The following is a 23090-nucleotide window of genomic DNA, read 5'->3' on the forward strand; positions in this document are numbered from 1 at the left end:
GATATTTTTGCTCTATTTGACATATAAGAATAAAAGCTAATTATTACTGCTCCTCTCTCTGCCTGCGAAGAGAGAAATATATGCACGTACAAATGGGTACGTAAATGTGTCTGTAGGTAAACAGGCATTGCATTAGGATATGCATTTCATGGTTAAAGATTTTGATGTATTCTAGGAAAACAATTGTTTATATAATAAATTAATGCTAAATAGTAGTGTTGAGATCCTTATTTGTCCTTGAAAACTATTGTTTTGCAAACTATGTGATCAACAGCTAAGGGAGAACGTTTACTTGAAGTTGAACTTTTACTTGTTGAAGTTTACTTGAAGGAGTACTTGTGATTTTTCTCCTTTTTTATATATTGATTTTAAATGTATTCATTACTTTTGTGTTACTTTTTTCTCATTATAATAAGTCTCACAAAGGAAACATAAATCACACTTGGAGGTGTGGTCATGATACTCGACCGGTCATTTAAAAGCTCCCCCAAATTTCCTGAGTGAGTAGATGGGTAGTTGCTCATGTTTAGTCATAGACAGTTCACTGGGTTGCAAGGTGAGGTTTGTGTTAAGGATAATGGAATAATACTTTTCTTGCTTATTATTACTTCAGGGTTACCCTGAAGTATCTTTAGAGTTACCCTGTCCAGTGTTGATTAAAACAATAAATAATTGGAGAAGGGCAAAAACAGGAATAGTCCCAAACTGTGCCCATCTCTCTAGTCTTATTTCTTGCCACTTCTCTGCTTGCTCTCTACACACCAGCCCTTCCTCCTTTGAGGGTTTTGTTTTGCTTTTTAATGCTTCACACCCTCCATTGTGCTGTTCCATCTGGCCCCTAAGTCCCTTCATTTTTTTCAGACCTAGTACTACTTATTCTTAAGGCCTCAGGATAAATGCTATTTCTTTAGGAATCCTTTATAACCTTGCTCTCTATTACCTATCTAGCCAGCTCTTCTTTCTTTATCCTAGGACTTAGCACAAATTATAATTATTATTCCTTTTACCGTGAGTCTTCCAAGCTATACTGTAAATTCCATGACGGCAGGAGCTCTGTCTTTTTCATCGTTATGTCTCTGGCAACCAGCACAATGCTTGACACATCTTACCTACTTGACGAATATTTGTTAGAAAAATGGATAGATGGATAGATAGATGACTAGATGGATGTATGGATGGGTGGATGGGTGAATGGAAGAATATGATGCTCACATAAGAGGGTAGAGTCTGACCTCATGAGTCAGAATCTTATAGCAATTTGAGCCAGGAAATTTGTACTTCTTAGGTTATAGGTGCTTAGGTTCATTGACTTCTTTGACTGCCATGCAAAAATGCAAGTGATAGGCAGTGAGGAAAGTATGAACATCAAAATATGAAAGCTGATAATATCACAATTATTTCCTTGGCCAAAAATGGGAGGGGAAGCACAGTGGTTTTGAAAGCTCTCTAAAAATTTAACATAAAACTTTTTTTGGTAAAAGGTTTTCTTTATTATATAGTATGTTAGACATTTCTAGAACAGTGCTGGCAAGTCTTTCAGTCAATTATATGCTCATTGGCAAAGTATTTCAAAATATTTTGGTAAACTTTAGAGCTGCGTGCCATTCAGCAACTCACATGACATTTCCATGTCAGTTTGTTGCTTTTCTGCTGCATTTTGTTCACTCATCACTTGAGTGCCTCTTGCCAGCTTTTGTTCTCAAGATGGAATAGGTTTGAATCTGGGAATGAAACTGTGCAAAATGGTACAAGTGCCTCAAATACCATGCGTAATTACAAGTGTATAGCGCAGTCAGAAGGAAAGCAAGTTAGAATTAGCTTTCAGGGCTCTTTCATTCTGGAAGGATTATTTTTTTTTTTAATGGTAAAGTTATTTTTTTATTGTTCTAAAATATGCATAGCATACAAGCTATTCTTTTTTATTAATTTTATTTTATTTACTTTTGTACAGCAGGTTCTTATTAATTATCTATTTTATACATATTAGTGTATATATGTCAATCCCAATCTCCCAGTTCATCCCACCACCACTGCCCCCTCTCCCCGCTTTTGCCCCTTGGTGTCCATACGTTTGTTGTCTACATCTGTATCTCTATTTCTGCCTTGCAAACCAGTTCATCTATACCATTTTTCTGGATTCCACATATATGCGATAATATTTGCTTTTCTCGTTCTGACTTACTTCACTCTGTATGTCAGTCTCTAGGTCCATCCACGTCTTTACAAATGACCCAATTGCGTTCCTTTTTATGGCTGAATAATATTCCATTGTATATATGTACCACATCTTCTTTATCCATTTGTCTGTCGATGGGCATTTAGGTTGCTTCCATGACCTGGCTATTGTAAACAGTTCTGCAGTGAACATTGGGGTGCATGTGTCTTCTTGCATTATGGTTTTCTCTGGTTATATGCCTAGTAGTGGGATTGCCAGGTCATATGGTAATTCTTTTTTTTTAACATCTATATTGGAGTATAATTGCTTTACAATGTTGTGTTAGCATCTGCTGTATAACAAAATGAATCAGCTATATGTATACATATATCTCCATATCCCGTCCCTCTTTCATCTCCCTCCCACCCTCCCTATCCCACCCCTCTAGATGGGCACAAAGCACCAAGCTGATCTCCCTGGGCTATATGGCTGTTTCCCACTAGCTATCTATTTTGCATTTGGTAGTGCATATATGTAAATGCTACTGTCTCACTTCTTCCCAGCTTACCCTTCCCCCTCCCCATGTCCTCAAGTCCATTCTCTATGTCTGCATCTTTATTCCTGTCATGGCCCTAGGTTCTTCAGAACCTGTTTTGTTTTTTTTTTCAGTTCCATATATGTGTGTTAGCATACAGTATTGGTTTTTCTCTTTCTGACTTACTTCACTCTGTATGACAGACTCGAGGTCCATCCACCTCACTACTATAACTCCATTTTAGTTTTTTTTATGTCTGAGTAATATTCCATTGTATATATGTGCCACATCTTTACCCATTCATCTGTTGATGGACATTTAGGCTGCTTCCATGTCCTGGCTATTGTAAATAGAGCTGCAGTGAACATTGGGGAACATGACTCTTTTTGAATTATGGTTTTCTCAGGGTATATGCCCAGTGTGGGATTGCTGGGTCATATGGTAGTCCTATTTTTAGTTTTTTAAGGAACCTTCATACTGTTCTCCATAGTGGCTGTATCAATTTACATTCCCACCAACAATGCAAGAGGGTTCCCTTTTCTCCACACCCTCTCCAGCATTTATTATTTGTAGATATTTTGATGGCGGCCATTCTGATTAGTGTGAGGTGATACCACATTGTAGTTTTGATTTGCATTTCTCTAATAATTAGTGATGCTGAGCAGCTTTTCATGTGCTTCTTGGCCATCTGTATGTCTTCTTTGGAGAAATGTGTATTTAGGTCTTCTGCCCATTTTTGGATTGGGTTGTTTGTTTTTTTGATACTGAGCTGCATGAGCTGCTTCTATTATATTTTGGAGAATAATCCTTTGTCAGTTGCTTCATTTACAAATATTTTCTCCCATTCTGAGGGTTGTCTTTTCGTCTTGTTTCTGGTTTCCTTGGCTGTGCAAAAGCTTTAAAGTTTCATTAGGTTCCATTTGTTTATTTTTGTTTTTATTTCCCTCACTCTAGGAAGTGGATAAAAAAAGATCGTGCTGTGATTTATGTCAAAGAGTGTTCTTCCTATGTTTTCCTCTAAGAGTTGTATAGTGTCTGGTCTTACATTTAGGTCTCTAATCCATTTTGAGTTTATTTTTGTGTATGGTTTTAAGGAGTGTTCTAATTTCATTCTTTTGCATGTAGCTGTCCAGTTTTCCCAGCACCACTTACTGAAGAGACTGTCTTTTTTCCATTGTATATCCTTGCCTCCTTTGTCATAATAGATTAGTTGACCATAGGTACATGGGTTTATCTCTGGGCTTTCTATCCTGTTCCATTGATCTGTATTTCTGTTTTTGTGCCAGTACCATATTGCCTTGATTACTGTACTATACTGTAGTATAGTCTGAAGTCAGGGAGTCTGATTCCTCCAGCTCTGTTTTTTCCCCTCAAGACTCCTTTGGCTATTCGGGGTCTTTTGTGTCTCCATACAAATTATAAGATTTTTTTGTTTTAGTTCTGTGAAAAATGCCATTGGTAATTTGATAGGGATTGCACTGAATCTGTAGATTGCTTTGGGTAGTGTAGTCATTTTCACAATATTGATTCTTCCAATCCAAGAACATGGTATATCTCTCCATCTGTTTATATCATCTTTAATTTCTTTCATCAGTGTCTTATAGTTTTGTGCATACAGGTCTTTGTCTCCCTAGGTAGGTTTATTCCTAGGTATTTTATTCGTTGTGTTGCAGTGGTAAATGGGAGCGTTTCCTTAATTTCTCTTTCAGGTTTTTCATCATTAGTGTGTAAGAATACAAAAGATTTCTGTGCATTTATTTTGTATCCTGCTACTTTACCAAATTCATTGATTTGCTCTAGTAGTTTTCTGGTGGCATCTTTAGGATTCTCTATGTATAGTATCATGTCATCTGCAAGCAGTGACAGTTTTACTTCTTCTTTTCCAGTTGGTATTCCTTTTATTTCTTTTTCTTCTCTGCTGTGGCTAGGATTTCCAAAATTATGTTGAATAATAGTGGTGAGAGTGGGCAACCTTGCCTTGTTCCTGATCTTAGAGGAAATGCTTTCAGTTTTTCACCATTGAGAATGATGTTTGCTGTGGGTTTGTCGTTTATGGACTTTACTATGTTGAGGTAGGTTCCCTCTATGCCCACTATCTGGAGAGTTTTTATCATAAATGGGTGTTGAATTTTGTCAAAAGCGTTTTCTGCATCTATTGAGATAATCATATGGTTTTTATTCTTCAATTTGTTAATATGGTGTATCACATTGATTGATTTGCGTATATTGAAGAATCCTTGCATCCCTGGGATAAATCCCACTTGATCACGGTGTATGATGCTTTTAATATGTTGTTGGATTCTGTTTGCTGGTATTCTGTTGAGGATTTTTGAATCTATATTCATCAGTTTTATTGGTCTGTAATTTTCTTTTTTTGTAGTATCTTTGTCTGGTTTTGGTATCAGAGTAATGGTGGTCTCATAGAATGAGTTTGGGAGTTTTCCTTCCTCCACAATTTTTTGGAAGAGTTTGAAAAGGATGGGTGTTAGCTCTTCTCTAAATGTCAATAGAATTCACCTGTGAAGCCATCTGGTCCTGGACTTTTGTCTTTTGGAAGATTTTTAATCACAGTTTTAATTTCATTACTTGTGATTGGTCTGTTCATATTTTCTGTTTCTCCCTGGTTCAGTCTTGGAAGGTTATACCTTTCTAAGAATTTGTCCATTTCTTCCAGGTTATTCATTTTATTGGCATGGAGTTGCTTGCAGTAGTCTCTTAGGATGCTTTGTATTTCTGCGGTGTCTGTTGTAACTTCTCCTTTTTCATTTCTAATTTTATTGATTTGAGTCCTCACCCTCTTTTCCTTGATGAGTTTGGCTAATGGCTTATCAATTTTCTTTATCTTCTCAAAGAACCAGCTTTTAGTTTTATTGATCTTTGCTATTGTTTTCTTTGTTTCTATTTCATTTACTTCTGCTCAGATCTTTATGATTTCTTTCCTTCTGCTAACTTTGGGTTTTGTTTGTTTGTCTTCCTCTAGTTCCTTTAGGTGTAAGTTTAGAATGTTTATTTGAGGTTTTTCTTGTGTCTTGATGTAGGCTTGTATAGCTATAAACTTCTCTCTTAGAACTGCTTTTGCTGCATCCCACAGGATTTGGATCATCATGTTTTCATTGTCATTTGTCTCTAGGTATTTTTTGATTTCTTCAGTGATCTCTTGGTTATTTAGTAACGTATTGTTTAGCCTCCATGTGTTTGTGTTTTTTACGTTTTTTTCTCTGTAATTGATTTCTACTCTCATAGCATTGTGGTCAGAAAAGATGCTTGATATGATGTCAATTTTCTTAAATTTTCTGAGGCTTGAATTGTGACCCTAAATGTGATCTATCGTGGAGAATGTTTCGTGCACACTTGAGAAAAAAGTGTAATCTGCTGTTTTGGGATGGAATGTCCTATAAATATCAATTAAAGCTATCTGGTCTATTGTGTCATTTAAAGCTTCTGTTTCCTTATTTATTTTCATTTTGGATGATCTGTCCATTGGTGTAAGTGAGATGTTAAAGTCCCGCACTACTTTTGTTTTACTGTCAATTTCCTCTTTTATAGCTGTTAGCAGTCGCCTTATGTATTGAGGTGCTCCTATGTTGGGTGCATATGTACTTATAATTGTTATATCTTCTTCTTGGATTGATCCCTCGATCATTATGTAATGTCCTTCCTTGTCTCCTGTAACATTCTTTATTTTAAAGTCTGTTTTATCTGATATGAGTATTGCTACTCCAGCTTTCTTTTGATTTCCACTTGCATGGAATATCTTTTTCCATCCCCTCACTTTCAGTCTGTATGGGTCCCTAGCTCTGAAGTGGGTCTGTTGTAGACAGCATATATAGGGTCTTGTTTTTGTATCCATTCAGCAAGCCTGTGTCTTTTGGTTGGAGCATTTAATCCATTCACGTTTAAGGTAATTATCGATATGTATGTTCCTATGACCATTTTCTTAATTTTGGGTTTGTTTTTGTAGGTCCTTTTCTTCTCTTGTGTTTCCCACTTAGAGAAGTTCCTTTAGCGTTTGTTGTAGAGCTGGTTTGGTGGTGCTGAATTTTCTTAGCTTTTGCTTGTCTGTAAAGCTTTTGATTTCTCCATCGAATCTGAATGAGATCCTTGCCATGTAGAGTAATCTTGGTTATACTTCTTCCCTTTCATCACTTTAAGTATATCATGCCACTCCCTTCTGGCTTGTAGAGTTTCTGCTGAGAAATCAGCTGCTGTTAACCTTATGGGTGTTCCCCTGTATGTTATTTGTCATTTTTCCCTTGCTGCTTTCAATAATTTTTCTTTGTCTTAATTTTTACCAGTTTGATTACTATGTGTCTCAGTGTGTTTCTCCTTGGGTTTATCCTGTATGGGACTCTCTGTGCTTCCTGGACCTGGGTGGCTATTTCCTTTTCCATGTTAGGGAAGTTTTCAATTATAATCTCTTCAGATATTTTCTCTGGTCCTTTCTCTCTCTCTTCTCATTCTGGGACACCTATAATATGAATGTTGTGTTTAATGTTGTCCCAGAGGTCTCTTAGGCTGTCTTCATTTCTTTTCATTCTTTTTTCTTTATTCTGCTCCACAGCAGTGAATTCCACTATTCTGTCTTCCAGGTCACTTATCCCTTCTTCTGCCTCACTTATTCTGCTATTGATTCCTTCTGGTGTAGTTTTCATTTCAGTTATTGTGTTGTTTATCTCTGTTTCTTTGTTCTTTAATTTTTCTAAGTCTTTGTTAAATATTTCTTGCATCTTCTCTATCTTTGCCTCCATTCTTGTTCCGAGGTCCTGGATCATCTTTACTACCATTATTCTGAATTCTTTTTCTGGAAGGTTGCCTATCTCCACTTCACTTAGTTGTTTTTCTGGGGTTTCTTCTTGTTCCTTCATCTGGTACATAGCCCTCTGCCTTTTCATCTTGTCTATCTTTCTGTGAATGTGGTTTTTGTTCCACAGGCTGCAGGGGTGTAGTTCTTCTTGCTTCTGCTGTCTGCCCTCTGGTGGATGAGGCTATCTAAGAGGCTTGTGCAAGTTTCCTGATGGGAGGGACTGGTGGTGGGTAGAGCTGGCTGTTGCTCTGGTGGGCAGAGCTCAGTAAAACTTTAATCCACTGTCTGCTGATGGGTGGGGCTGGGTTCCCTCCCTGTTGGTTGTTTAGCCTGAGGCGACCCAACACTGGAGCCTACCCGGGCTCTTTGGTGGGGCTAATGGCAGACTCTTAGAGGGCTCACGCCAAGCAGTACTTCCCAGAACTTCTGCTGCCAGTGTCCTTGTCCTCATGGTGAGCCACAGCCACCCCCCGCCTCTGCAGGAGACCCTCCAACACTAGCAGGTAGGTCTGGTTCAGTTTCCTGTGGGGTCACTGCTCCTTCCTCTGGGTCCTGCTGCACACACTACTTTGTGTGTTCCCTCCTGGAGTGGAGTCTCTGTTTCCCCCAGTCCTGTCAAAGTCCTGTAATCAAATCCCACTAGCGTTCAAAGTCTGATTCTCTAGGAATTCCTCCTTCTGTTGCCGGACCCCCAGGTTGGGAAGCTTGACATGGGGCTCAGAACCTTCGCCCCAGTGGGTGGACTTCTGTGGTATAAGTGTTCTCCATTTTGTGAGTCACCCACCCAGCAGTTTTGGGATTTGATTATATTGTGATTGCGCCCCTTCTGCTGTCTCATTGTGGCTTCTTCTTTGTCTTTGGATGTTGGGTATCTTTTTTGCTGAGTTCCGGTGTCTTCCTGTTGATGATTGTTCAGGAGTTAGTTGCTGGAAAGATTTTTAAGGAACTGTTTGCAGTGGTTTAAACTGAGTAGCCATCTTTGGACCTCCTAGTAATAGAAAAGCTCACTCTGATCTTATAAAAGTACAAATAAATAGATAAATCACACTCACACAGACACCCACACAGTTCTAAGCTTTACACTAGGGTACTAGCATGGTCACCCACGGGAAGGAAATTTCTGGGGATCTCTTAGAACAAACCTGCAAGATTATTATAGATGAAGCAGCAGCTGCTGGTGACAGTTTTTTCCCCTCCAGGGAGATGAAATGATGCAGACCAATGGTCTGACATTTCCCAAAGCACTATAAAAGCATAAATAAGAATCAGTGAAATGGCATATTGCTTTATGCTTTCTTTTGGAATTTTAGAATTTCTTTGGCAAACTACTTTTTTTCCCCCCCAAGAGAACCCCTTGACCTAATTTTAGGAAGTTTTAACTGAAAGGTCTTGCTCACAGCACAGTGTGATTCAGAAGTGGCGTGTTGTTTTGTTTGGGATTTTCCTTTTAAGTCTCTGGAAAAATTCAGGTCAATCTGATATGTTTGCATTGAAGTCAAGTGACATCTGGATTTCAGTACTAATGGAGCGAAGAGTCAATATAAATATAACTGCACAAACTCCATCATGTGTACAATAATCATAAACTAAACTCTTCTGAATGAAATTGCTGTCAGATAATGTGTCAGCTTACCAACACTAAGAACATTCCTAAAGCAAATCTCAGTAAAAATTAAAATAGTTTTATGTATAAAGAAGCTTGTCTTGTCCACACCATTTTAAAAGGCCTTCATGAAAGAGAAAACACATTCAGCCGTGTGCTTTGAAAAACACGCCCAGGGTGAACAGAGATCCTGGAGCTGCCTCCATGATTAAATGCTTCAACTAATGTCCATGTTTTATCCAACACATACACCTTACTAAGCTGTAGTTCCACTGGGCTCTTTAAGGAGCTAAATATATGGAATAGGGCATCAAGTTGAATATTTAGAGGAATTCAGGAATATAAACTCTATCCTTGTATGGCACTGGTAGAAAATTTTTTAAAAATCACAGTATGGACATGACCTAATTTCCTCATATTTTTTCCACTTCCCTGTAGTATTGGGTTGGACAAAAAGTTCGTTGGGGGTCTTTCATGTTATGGAAAAACCCAAACGAACTTTTTGGCGAAACCCAGTAATAGGAATAGTAACATCAGCAGCAGCAACACTACTTAATGCTTTCTGTGTGCCAGGCCCTTTTTCAATGAGTTATGTAAAGTAACCCACTTAATTCTCACAACAGCCATGTAAGGTAGGTACTGTTATCTCCCAACTGACAGATGAGCCAACAAAGTATAGAGAGGTGAAGTAACTCGCTCAAGGTCATACAGCCAGTAAGTCAGTTGCAGAGGTGGAATTTGAACCCAGGCAGCCTGGTTCCAGAGTTTATACTCCAAACAACTGCATGATTCTGTCTCTCACCTCTGTAGGTGCACATATTTTTATAGCCCAGTATTAGAATTCAAAGTGCAGGGAATGGCTTTGTCAGAGCCCTTAGGAGCTGTCCCCAGCAGGGGATTGGATTATGCAGAATAGCGCCAGCTATCACTGGCATCTTAGAGTGTTTGAGAATTTGCAAAGCATTTTCACTTTGACTTGCTCCTTTCTCTGTAAAGACAATAAAATTCGAAGGTTGTTATTAATGCACAGAATTTACAAAATACCTGTTATATGTCAGATCCTCTTCCAGAAGATGGGATACCGTAGTAAATTAGACATGGAACTCGCTCTCCTGGAACTTATCTAGGACTTAAAACTTATCTAGAACTTAAAAGGACTGCGTAGTAATTATAATGTTAGTAACAACCATTGCTACACGTGAATGCTTCAGAAAGGCAGTGCAGGCAGGCAGGGTGGCAACATCTTGTTCTTTCCTGATTCTAGAAGGCTGGTGAAAATTCACATGCCATGATCTCAAAGCTCTTTAAGCTCTGATTTCATTCATAGGAAGGGGATCTTATAACATTTATATATTATTTACTTTTTTGGTTGTTATTCCATTGCAAAAACATTTTGGTGACTTCCCTCTTCTAGACGTATATGGATATGTAAACACAGACACACACGCACACACACACACAGATAAACTCTTCCCATAAAGGCTTCCAACGGATATCTGAAGTCCATTACTACTTGTCAACCTTTCCGAGCCCTGATTTTTGCTAAAAAAGAATATACATGTGGTAGGACTCTCCAACCCTGAGAACATATGTCTGGAAACTTAGCAGCAGCTGGAAAATTCTCATTCAGGAAGGGGGAAAAAGAAGCCTGCATATTTTTTTTCTTTAGGAAAAGCAAGCCAGCATTCATTTTTAAAGCTCCTACAAGATGGGAATTATTTAAAGTCTGCTGTTGAATTTCAGATGTTTGCCTGTATCAAATGATACTGGAAAAATTCTTTATTTGAAATGTTTGGACATGGAGCAAAGGAAATTTGAAGATGAATGAGAATACCATCCACAGACTCTACAATCTTTCATATTTTGACATTTGTCTCCTTTTAAAGTTTTTCACTTCATTTTTACTTTTTCCAAAATCTGTATCACAGAGTAGTTTATTATATCCAGAAATTTCAAATTCATGCCATATCAGGCACATCCCAGATTTCAAGTGGCATCGATTCTGTGGTGTTCTACTATGCCTGAAGTCTTTTGAGCTTTATCATGTTTGATAGTGGAGGTATTGTCACCTAGAAATGAACGTCAGGGATGTAGTTCACAAACCCTGATTCTGATGGACACTGTCATTTCATATATTGGCAGTCACAGAGGGGATAAATGACAGACTCAGGGTATTTCAGGATGGCTCCAGCTGAAGGAGTTTTTCATTGTTGTATTAGTGAGTGAGAGACCAAGGTGCCCCTTTTTCTCTGGTATGTGTCAGATGCCATCATGAAGAGTCATGAAGGACAGGCCTTTACCCACCTCATATATTTTTCATAAATATTTTAACCACAGTTTTTAAATTTCATCAACACCTAACGTCCCTAAAGTGGGCTATTTTGTCCTGTATTCTGAAATAGTTCTGTGATATGGCCTGCCATAAGATAGGATTTGTAGATGACATTTCTGTTTGAGACTTTAAAATGGACTATTTTAATTTCTAAAATACCATTATTTAAACGCTAAGGGGTACACTATGAAGCATAGTCTAAAGGGATGATTTCCAGATAGATTTTTTTAAATGTTAATAAATGTTTCACATTCAAAATGTTTAATATTTCAAAAATATTTAATTTTATCAATAAAATGCATATATATACACATATACATATATATATATATATATATACTTTTAAAAATTGAAAGATACAGTAGGCCTATAATGAAATGGACCTCACCCCCAGCACAGAGAAAAGCTTATAATTCTTTTGTATGTTTCTCTGTTTATACTTTTGCTGCTGTAGCTCTAAATATATTTGTGATATTGGCTGTATCATGTGTTGTGTACGTGTATAATCACCATTTGTTGATTTGTCAAATTTAGATATTAATATATTGACTTACTATTATGATAAATAAGGATCTAGATTATTTGTACTACTACTGTCCCACTCTCAATATAGTATCTTTTTTTTTTTTTTTTTTTTTTTGCCGTAAGCGGGCCTCCCACTGCTGCGGCCCCTCCGGCTGCGGAGCACAGGCTCCAGACGCGCAGGCCCAGCGGCCATGGCTCACGGGCCCAGCTGCTCTGCGGCATGTGGGATCCTCCCAGATCGGGGCATGAACCCGCGTCCCCTGCATCGGCAGGCGGACTCTCAACCACTGCGCCACCAGGGAAGCCCTGTACTACCATTTTTAGTTCTTCTTTTGTTACCTACATATTTTTAAATAATATATTTATTCCTATATTTCTATCTTATTAACTACAGGCAGTATCTAATGAATTCTTACCTTATAAGATGAGATTATTACCCTTTCTGTAACTTCTCCCTTTAATATTTTCTAGTTTTGCTGACTTGTGCTTTTAATTTTACACTACTAAGGTTGATATCATTTATATTCTCTTTTTAATCATATTAGGACTTCAGCGTTTTGTCAGTAGATTGACTCTAAAGGTTAAAAACCTCAACAAAAAATTATTATGAGTATGTAAGCATTATTATTCACTGCTGACTGAAGTAGTATACTGTGATTACATTGCCTTATTTTTTGTAGCTATTTGTTTTTCCTAGAGTTTCTAATTGTTTTTATTTTTCTTTCCATAATCTGTCTTTATGGCATCCTTAAGTACTTTCAGCTTCTTTGCAATACTCCCTTTTCCTAGATACTTCCTGCTGTCCCAGACTGGAGCAGCTGTTATCTAGGCATCTTGTCTTCCATTAATCTTCCTGGGATCCATGTCTTCATCTTTCTCACTTTAATCCCATGTACTGCTGAAGCGTACATACCCTCTACATTTTCTACCTAGTCTGTAAGGAAGACTAGTCTCTTCTCTCCCATTTATTTATTTATTTATTCAATCATCATTTATAGGATTCTGAACTCATACTATTTTTTTTTCCTTTGGGTTATATGGTCTGGTACTATAATTATTTGTTTTGTTTCTCAAATTTTTCCAGTTTTGGCCATTGGAAGTTCTTTCAGGTTGGCTCCTATGCCTTTTGACATGCCCAATATTAGTTTCTTGTTTCTATCATTATTTATTTATTTATTTATTTTTTGCGGTACGCGGGTCTCTCACTGTTGTGGCCTCTCCCGTTGCGGAGCATAGGCTCCGGACGTGCAGGCTCAGGGGCCATGGCTCATAGGCCCAGCTGCTCTGCGGCATGTGGGATCTTCCCGGACCAGGGCACGAACCCGTGTCCCCTGCATCGGCAGGCGGACTCTCAACTACTGCGCCACCAGGGAAGCCCACTATCATTATTTTTTAACACTCCATGCTTCCTGGCACTATATAAGGTACTCCAAACTCATCCACAGTAGATGTTTAAACTAACCCACAGAGTGGAAAAATCAGTAATCTCATAAATATTTATTTAATGTTCAATGAGTATGCTAGTTGCTATGGGGAACAATGAAGTTTAAGGTATAATTTCTGTTTTCAAGAATTCTATAATCTATTTTCAGAGGTAAAATAAACTAATGAAAGATAATGGAAAATACAAGGCCGTACAAGATTAAATTAGTAAGGACTGGAGAAGCTCACAGAAGAGGAAAAAAAATAACATTAATCTGAATATATCAAGAAAGGAAACCTAGAGAGGTGGATCTAGTTTAGTCAAGTGAAGTGGAAAGGAAAAAAATAAGTGCAGGAACTGTTATTTTAGGGTGTGAGAAGTAGTAAGAGACAAAATCATCTTAGATGAAGTTGACAAAATTTCGTGTTTAGTAAGACAAAGATCAACTAAAACTGTTACAAGAAGAAATAGAAAATAAGACTAGCTCTGTATTTGTTGAATTAATTGATTGACTTGAACATTCCCACAGCAACAACCAAAAATAACAGAAAAAATCCTCCAGATCCAGATGGTATTACTAATGAATTCCTTCAAATATTTGAGGAAGAAATAATATTAATCTTAGGTAAATACAGAAAATAGAGTAGTACACTTCCTAAGTCATTTTCTGAGATCTGTACTACTTTAATACCAAGTTCTGATAAGGACACTATTAAAGAAATACACACTGATATCTGTCATGACCATGGACACAAAAATATTTAACCCACAATTAGGAATAGAATGCAGTGGTATATAAAAAGAATGATAGTTGCAGGATACAAAATTAATAATACATAATCACTGTGTTGTGCAAAGGAAGCCAGACAAAAAATAACTTAGAATGTATGATTCTATATATATGAAGTTCAAGTATAGGCAAAGATATCAATGGTGATAGAAACCGGAAGTCTTCATTTGGAAGGGCTTGACTGGAAAGGAGCTTTCTGGAGTGATGAAAATGCTCTTTATCTTAACTATTGTGTTGGTTACATTTGACAGAGCTCACTGAAATGTACACTTAAAGTCTGTGTATTGTACTCTATGTAAATTACATCCCAGTTGAAAAAATTGAGGACGTAGTCTTTGATATTCCGTACTGATCTTTGAGGATTTATCAGACCTTGAGTTTTCAATATTCATAATCATAGGAAGGAATGTGACTTTTCTAAATCTTAAAAGCCGCTTTGATGATTGCTTTCTACCCTCCTGGGCATGGAGACACACAGCAGTTTTCCCCCCCTTGAATTTCCACATTCTGTCAGTGTTCTTACAATTTTTGCCAAACCCAGGCTTAAAATTTTCTTATAATCTTTGACTGTTTCTTCTCTTTTATCATGAATTCCATCTAATTCATGGAATTTCCTGTATTCTCTGCTTTTTCTTCCATCTGGGCCTTCCTTTATATTTTCACGCCTATCTCTCTAATTCACTCTGTTAGCAGTAGTCCTCTCCTTTTTTTTTCTTATTCTGAACACTGATGCCACATTTATCTTCAAAAACACACTCCTAGTCAACATCCACCTGAAACAAAAACACTTCCAATAGCTCTAAGCCAGTCACCAAAACTTCACATGTGTTTTTCTGGAATTCACACTCTAGTCTTATTCTCCAGCTCCATAAAATCTCCACTCCAGTCTCCAAATGTGTCTCAGTTCTCCTCATCTTTACTTTTTTGCTCACTAGTAAAGGGATATATCTGTCACCTTAAAAATTTCACACTGATTTGTACCTCTTGTGAAGGTACCTGTACTTGTAGACAGTAAGAATCTTAGTTGGGGAATTGTTCCATTGTTTTTTGTTTTGTTTAGTATTTGGTTTTTTATTTATTTATTGGTTATAGGAAGACACTGCTGCTAAAGCTTTATCACTGACTAGTTTATTTTACAAATACGTATTGGGCACCTGCCATATACCAGGCACAATACTGGGAGCTGTAGGTTTGGTTGCAAGCATGGTGAACATGGTGCCTACCTTGACAGAGCTTGAAGGCCCTAATTAGAGAGGAATTTAAGAAGTAATAGTGCTGTGGAGGGGGAGGAGTCTCATATTAGCTATGTATTGCTGCTTAACAAATTACCCTGAAACTTAGCAGATTCCCCAGAGAAACAGAACAGGGTGTTTGTGTGTGTGTGTGTGTGTGTGTGTGTGTGTGTGTGTGTGTGTGTGTGTGTGTAGTGTATATATCTATACACGCAAATATATATATATACACAAATATAGATATAGGCAGGTATATATCTTTACCCATCTATTTTATAGAGAACTTTATTGCAAAGAATTAGCTCACGTGATTATGGGGGCTGGCAAGTCCAAACTCTGCAGGGCAGGCTGGAGATCCAAGAAAGAGTTCATGTTTCAGCTCAAGTTCAAAGGCAGTCTGCAGGCATAGTGCCTCTTTCTTGGGAGATCTCAGCTTAGTTTCTTTTAAGGCCCTCATCTGACTGGATGAGACCCACCAGTATTACACAGGATAATGTGCTTTACTCAGTGTCTACTGATCTAAATTTTAATTTCATCTAAAAAATACTTTCATAGCAACATCTGACTGGTGTCTGACCAAATGTCTGGGTACTGTGCCCTAGCCAAATTGACACATAACCCTAACCATCACAGTCAGGAATCTGGCCATGGCTTAGAGGGGTCCTTCCAGCTCATGGTCTCTCACAAGGCTTCAATCAAGGTGTTGGCCAGACGCACAGTTATTACAAATGGGGCAGGATCTGAAGTTCACCCCTCTCAACTGGGGCAGCATCCATTTCCACGTTCCCTCAGTGGCTGTTGGCAGGGTTCAGTTCTCGACAGGTGGGTGGACTGAGGGCCTCGGTCCCTTGCCAAATGGTCCTCTCCATAGAGCACTTCACAACATGGCAGCTGGCATCATTAGAGTCAGGGCAAGAGAGAGGTCACTTCCCATCCCTTCTGCCATACTCTGTTCATCAGAAGACACTAGGTGTAGCCCACACTCAAGGTGGGGAAGGAGAGGGGATTACACAAGGGTGTGAATACTAGTACAGAGTCAGTCAAGAGAATCAATGGAAGATCCTTTCTAGTTTGAAATGTTTTAACTCTATGACGAGAAACTAGAGAAGGGATGGAATATTGTTATGGCCTAGGAAGATTCACTGAAAAGGTGAGGCTTCCCCCACATGCCCCGGAGCAACTAAGCCCGCACGCTACAACTACTGAGCCTGCGCTCTAGAGCCCGCGAGCCACGACTGCTGAAGCCCGTGCGCCTAGAGCCGGTGCTCCGCAACAAGAGAAGCCACCGCAGTGAGAAGCCCGTGCACGACAACAGAGACCCAATGCAGCCAAAAATAAATAAATAAATAAATGTATTAAAAGAAAAGGTGAGGCTTCCGTGTGCTATGCTAGGTGGGTTCATACACCTAGAGGAGGAGGAGACACAGCAGCAGTTCCTAACAAGTGATGTACATCTGAATCACCTGTGGAGCATTTTAAAAATGCATAGTGAGGATTTTCCTCTGGTGATTCCAATTTAGTTGACCTGGGTAATTAACGATGCATCCTTAGTTGAGATTCACTATAATATAATGAGCAAACTATTTCTAATTGACCCAAGGGTTTGGGTCATAAATAGTCTGTTTTAAGGTTAGAGAGGGTGGTGGGAACAGGTATTCCTAATGAGGATGTAGAGCTGATCCTTAAGAAAATAGGGAGCCGCGGTAAGTTCTTGAGTTGTGGTTGAATATAATTAGAGTTACATTTTAAAAAATATTTCATTTATGCATTCATTCTTTCATTTTTTTTATTCTGATATTTATTTCTCACCACCATCGACCAGTCAAACAAGATGCCAAATCTTTTGACTGTTTGTAGGATGAGCTACAAGAAGGAACACCAGCAAAAAGCATATGGTAGTACATGAAATGTGATGTCATGAGATGGATGAATGGGAAGAGGAGTTGATAGGGTTTCCTAATTCAGTGGAAGGGATAAAGAAGGGTGAGAAAGGAATGATGACACCACGTCTTTTGCAAGGTCCCTCTCTTTAAGCAGGACCTCCCAGGGCTGGGAAGCAGAGAAGGGGTGAGAGAATTCAAGTCACTGTGTGCTTTTAGCTCTACTGTTCAGTACAGTATCCTATGGGTCTGACAAAGACAAGTAGCGTGGCTCAGTAAGCCCTTGAAAGAGGGAGTTAGTCAGAGGCATTATATTTTAAATCCATAAATGATGAGATTCCTGCCAAGCTTCTTCTGAATCAAATAAAGTCCAGAATATGGGGGAAATAGGAATGCTCATTAATGTGATAAGACAGCACTTCTACATGAATGATACAAAATCAAATAGAGTCTTTGTTTTCATTGCTTCTGGAGAATCAAAGCCGGAATCCTTTTGTGGCTCTGTGCTTATAAAAATATAGTGCATCTTTTCATCATACTTTCCGGGATAAAAGGGTGTATAGTGTCTCTGAGCAGTGACAGGCATGTTTCCTTGAACAATACCCTGTAAAGGTCACATTGGAGATTTGAGTCACAAGCCCTGTGACTTAAATTTGAGGCTAAGTTTAAAAACGGTGTGCCCAGAGCTTGCCAATTCCATTAAAAAGCCCTGGTGTCATTTTGGATTACAGTTGAATAGAACAGGACCCAGTGGGGTATTGTATCTTTCTTGGTAGCAGTACATAGATTTTCTTCTTTGTATCGTTCCCTGGCTATGTCATTATGGTAGATATCTACTTTCACACCAAATCCTGGAAAATAATGTCTAATTTCATGGACCTATTTTTTTTCTGAAGTAGCTCATTTTCTAGCTTTTCAATTATCATTAGAGGATTTCTGTGAAAGCCTAATTATTTGTGTGTGTTTAGTTATGGTTGATCTTGAATGCTACCTTCCTTACTGAAGCCTTCTAGATTGCCCTCATTCCTGAGAAAGAGGATCGCCAGCCCTTTCAAAGTTTCAGAGCACTTTCTCCCTCACTGACATCATCACGCTGTGTTATATAACAGCACTACCACTCCTTCCTAACAATTGATGAGTTCTTACCATGCACCCCTTATTGTGCCAAGCAGTTGTATAGGTTATCTTACTTAATGCTCACAGCAGCCTACGTGGGAAGTATATCATTTCTGCATTTTGCGGATGAGGAAGCCAAGGTTAAAGAGTTTAAATACCTTGCCCAAGATCATACAGCTAGTTAGTGATGAAGCAAGAACAGCCCTAGGCAGTCTGGTCCAGACCCCATTCTTTCAAACACGTATTAGTACCACCTTCTCATAATTTTTGATGTCCACGTTGCATCCGCTTCCAAAGCAGTAACATGCTTGAGGGAAAGGCTATCTTGCTTTTATCAGTGTGCCTGGAATTTTCTGACATACTGACTGACTCAGAAGTATGAACTATGATATTTGTCTTTCTCTGTCTGGCTTAGAGAAAGACAAATATCATATGATATCACTTATATGTGGAATCTAAAAAAAGGATACAAATGAACTTATTTTTAAAACAGAAATAGACTCACAGACACAGAAAACAAATTTATGGTTACCAGAGAGGAAAGGGGGAGAGGGATAAATTAGGAGTTTAGGATTAAAATACATACACTACTGGGCTTCCCTGGTGGTGCAGTGGTTGAGAGTCCGCCTGCCGATGCAGGGGACACGGGTTCGTGCCCCGGTTCGGGAAGATCCCACATGCCGCGGAGCGGCTAGGCCCGTGAGCCATGGCCGCTGAGCCTGCGTGTCCGGAGCCTGTGCTCCGCAACGGGAGAGGCCACAACGGTGAGAGGCCCACATGACGGAAAAAAAAAAAAAAATACACTACTATATATAGAATAGATAACTAACAAGGACCCACTGTATAGCACAGGGAACTACACTCAATATCTTGTAATAACCTATAGTGGAAGAGAATGTAAAAAAGAATATATATATTTATATACATATATGTATAATTGAATCGTGTTGCTATATATCTGAAACTAACACATTATAAATCAACTATATTTCAATACAAATTTTAAAAATAAAAGAAGTATGCAAAAAAGAAGTGTACAGTAAATAGTGGTTGAGTGAATGTTTGGAAATTACCGTCGAGGTTTTATGGGAAACAGGGTACACGTTTAGGCATACCACCTGAAACTTTGTTTTTAAGGGATGTGAGGAAATCAGAAAGCTAGTATGTGAGATTTTAAGAAGAGTTTCTATTCATTTTGTATTCCCGTCATTTAGGTTAGAGTCCATGGTCCAGGTATTTTCATTCCCTGTTCTTTGTCAAGCTCTTCTTCCTTCTTTTATGCAAAGATAAACTGGCTCTGTTTGGCTCTGTTCTCTTTTTTGTCTTTCCTCACGTAATAATCCTAGGCTCCAGTTCTGCAGAGCTCTGAAAACTCTATCCATTGTTCTTCCTTGTTTCTTTATTCATGCCTTAAGCTTTTGTTGCCTAAATTAAAATAAAATGTTTTAAAAGTTACATGTGACCTTCCTGCTTTATCCTTCTCTAGCCTTTCCGAGGAGCTTCCCAAGTATAGTGTGGTTGTGACCTAGAAGTTCCAAGGCTCATACGGAAGGCTATGGCATTAAAAGCTGGCACGTTGAGGGGAATTTTGAAGTGATTGACTGGTGGGCAGTGACCCTGAAACATGCTGTAAGAGTGGGTGCTGGGACAGCTGGTGGAGAGTAAGCTGTTGGCAATGGAACAACCCCAAACATGTAGATTTTTGACTAAAAATAAGAACGGAAACCTAGATGGAGCCCTGCCGAGACTTGTCAGCCACCCTTTAGCTGTTAAGATGGATATAGCTACGAGGAGATGCAGTCCTATCACTCAGAGACATCCACAGAAGATGCAGGCTCTGTTCCTGGTTGCGTCAGGGATGCCATTCCCCTTAGGGAAAGATGATGTTCTCCTTCACTGGGACGATGAAGGCACTGTGGGTCACATGGAGGCATCAGAGGAAGATGGGCCGTTTGCATTGCTATCTCCTGGATGTCACACAGCACACAAACCTGCCCTGCAACCCATGGGCACCACTGGGTTTCCAAAGAGCTCTCTTTGCATAAGGAGGAAGGTGGGAGAGGAAGTGCACTGCTTAAAGTTGGCTATCTGTATTTCTGTGGGGCCTGACTCAATAAAACAATGTCTGGTATAAAACTAAAGCAAATGAGGAGAGGAATTTTCTTGATCAATTTAGTAGTATGTGAGTTACTTTAGTATATTGCAGCATTACCTGTTCTCTTGTCAATAATATTTCTGTTTATGGAATATTTTTCTTTTTTTATTGAAGTGTAGTTGATTTACAATGATGTGTTAGTTTCTGGTGTTGAGCAAAGTGATTCAGTTGTATATATACTACTTCAGATTATTTTCCATTATAGTTTTACAAGATATTGAATATAGTTCCCTGTGCTATAGTGTAGGTCCTTGTTGTTTATCTATTTTATGTATAGTAGTGTGTATCTGTTGATCCCATACTCCTAATTTATCCCTCCCCCCTCTTTGGTAGCCATAGGTTTGTTTTCTATGTCTGTGAGTCTATTTCTGTTTTGTAAATAAGTTCTTTTGTATCATTTGTTTTAGATTCCACATATAAATGATATCATATGATATTTGTCTTTCTCTGTCGACTGACTTCACTTTGTATGATAATTTCTAGGTCCATCCATGTTGCTGCAAATGGCATTATTTCATTCTTTTATATGGCTGAGTAATATTCCATAGTATGTATGTGCCACATCTTTTTATCCATTTATCTGTCCAGGGACACTTAGGTTGCTTCCATATCCTGGCTATTGTAAATAGTGCTTCTATGAACATTGGGGGTGCATGTATCTTTTTGAATTAGAGTTTCCTTATTTTCTGGATACATGCCCAGGAGTGGGATTGCTGGATCATATGGTAACTTTATTTGTAGCTTTTGAAGGAAGCTTCTTACTGTTCTCCATAGTGGCTGCACCAAGTGAAATAGTTTTCTAAATCACACAGGCCACAGAGTGAAATGAGGGGGAGAGTCAGCCCTGAGGCCTTTTAGGCTTTGATGCCTGGGCTGTAAACCTGACTTCAGGAATCTGTGCCTTAGCTTTCTCATCTGGAAAATGGGGCCAGTGCCCTCTAATTGCAGGGCCATCGTTCAGAGTAAAGAGTCTGTGCCCAGTGCCTCACAGCTGGTGGGTTCTCAGTGAAAAGTAGTGTTCCCGCCTTCATGCTCATACCCTGAGCACCGTCCTTCAACCCTTGTCTGGTTAAATAAGGGGAAAAGCAGAGTTCGCTTGGTTATAAAATACTGCTGGCCTTTAGAAGTTTCTAAACACAATGCTGAAAGATTACCATCCACCCTGTCATTTATGAGTAAGAAGATCTGGGGGTACAAAAGCAATAGCAATTCATACTGTTATCTTAATAATAGCGGTAGGTGCTACTGCGGCACTTTCTGACCACAGTGGCTGCTACTGGCAGTCATGGTGCTTTGGACACATCCTAATGGTGTGCTTTTTTTCTCCTTCCAGAAGCATCTGGCATGTCAGAGCTACAGTGTCTTCCATGGGACTTCCTTTGTGAACAACTTCCATTGAAAAGAGTTGTGTGAATACCTTGTTTCAGTCAAGTTCCCGAAGAACACATCTGTCTTCTGATCTGCTGGAGGGCTTAAGGTTTGTGTTAATTTTTCCATTTGTCTCACTGAAGTTATTATTAATTTTGAGGGATATCTTTTAAATGGGTAATAGTCATACCCTATTGCAATAAGAACTGTGGAAGTAGGTTATGCACAGATTGTAATCCTTTGATTTCATTGGGAGCTGGATCTAAATGAGAAGAAATTTGATATGATCCTTCTCATACTTACTATTAGATACTCTGGGGGATGTTACAAGGATATTAGAAATAAAATATATCCCCCACGTTGGCTTAAAACAAGTTTTATTTCTGTGTTCATAAATTCTAACTGAACAGATCCAGTACATTTTTATTGAGCGTCTACATATATCAGATTTTGTTAAGTACTTTCAATTAGCTAAGACCTCGCTGATAAATTATATTTTGAAACATTGAAAATCAAAACTGCATTTGTCAATATCAACTAGTGTTATCATTATGACATTTTTCAAATTATAAAATCTCAGTAGCCAGAATGTTTTCATTTAGCTCTGCCAAGGGGTCCTCACCCTATGATTGATTAGGATAGAACGGGGGGATGGTGGTGGTTGTTTAATGTGTGTGCGTTAACAACTCGAAAAATCACTAACAGTATTGTTGCTCACTTAAAGACAGAGCTTGCTAGCAAAGCAAGCATTTTATTTTGGAAGTGCGTGTTCTGCTTCTGAGATGGTACCAAGTAAACCAGTTTTATTCTGAAAGTGCTTTCTGACAAAGACCTACCTAAAGGCTGAAATTAATCCACCCATCTTTCATAGATGGAAAAATGAGCAAGAGAGCAGATAAAGCTTGGCTCTTGGCTCACTGAGTGGATAAAAACTAAGTGAAGAGCAAGGGAGAAGGAACAGAGTACTTTCCCTAGAATGACATGTCTTTTCCCACAGACTTTTATTTCATTCGGTTGGACTTTTATTCTGTCCACGGTGACAAATGTTTTCTCCTGTAATGGCCCTCTACTGTGGGTTTTTTTTTTTTTTTTAACTTCTCTTACTGAGAAATCAAAGTAGATTTCACTGCAGTGCTGGGCTAGATTCCAGTTTTCCCACTGCACCCTTCATT

At 38.7% G+C, this 23090-nt stretch overlaps 1 protein-coding gene across 8 annotated transcripts in view; it reads left to right on the forward strand.

Annotated features, from left to right (window-relative positions):
• Positions 1 to 23090, forward strand: part of ENOX1 (ecto-NOX disulfide-thiol exchanger 1) — a 609053-nt gene that overhangs the window by 290587 nt on the left and 295376 nt on the right. For all 8 annotated transcript variants that reach the window (XM_079902712.1, XM_079902713.1, XM_079902711.1 and 5 more), the window contains one exon: positions 21884 to 22027. The gene's annotated coding sequence lies outside the window, so the exon portion shown is untranslated. The remainder of the gene's footprint in view (positions 1 to 21883; positions 22028 to 23090) is intronic.

This window comes from Stenella coeruleoalba, assembly GCF_951394435.1.
Source record: "Stenella coeruleoalba genome assembly, chromosome: 18".
In the NCBI taxonomy this organism is placed as follows: Eukaryota; Metazoa; Chordata; class Mammalia; order Artiodactyla; family Delphinidae; genus Stenella; species Stenella coeruleoalba.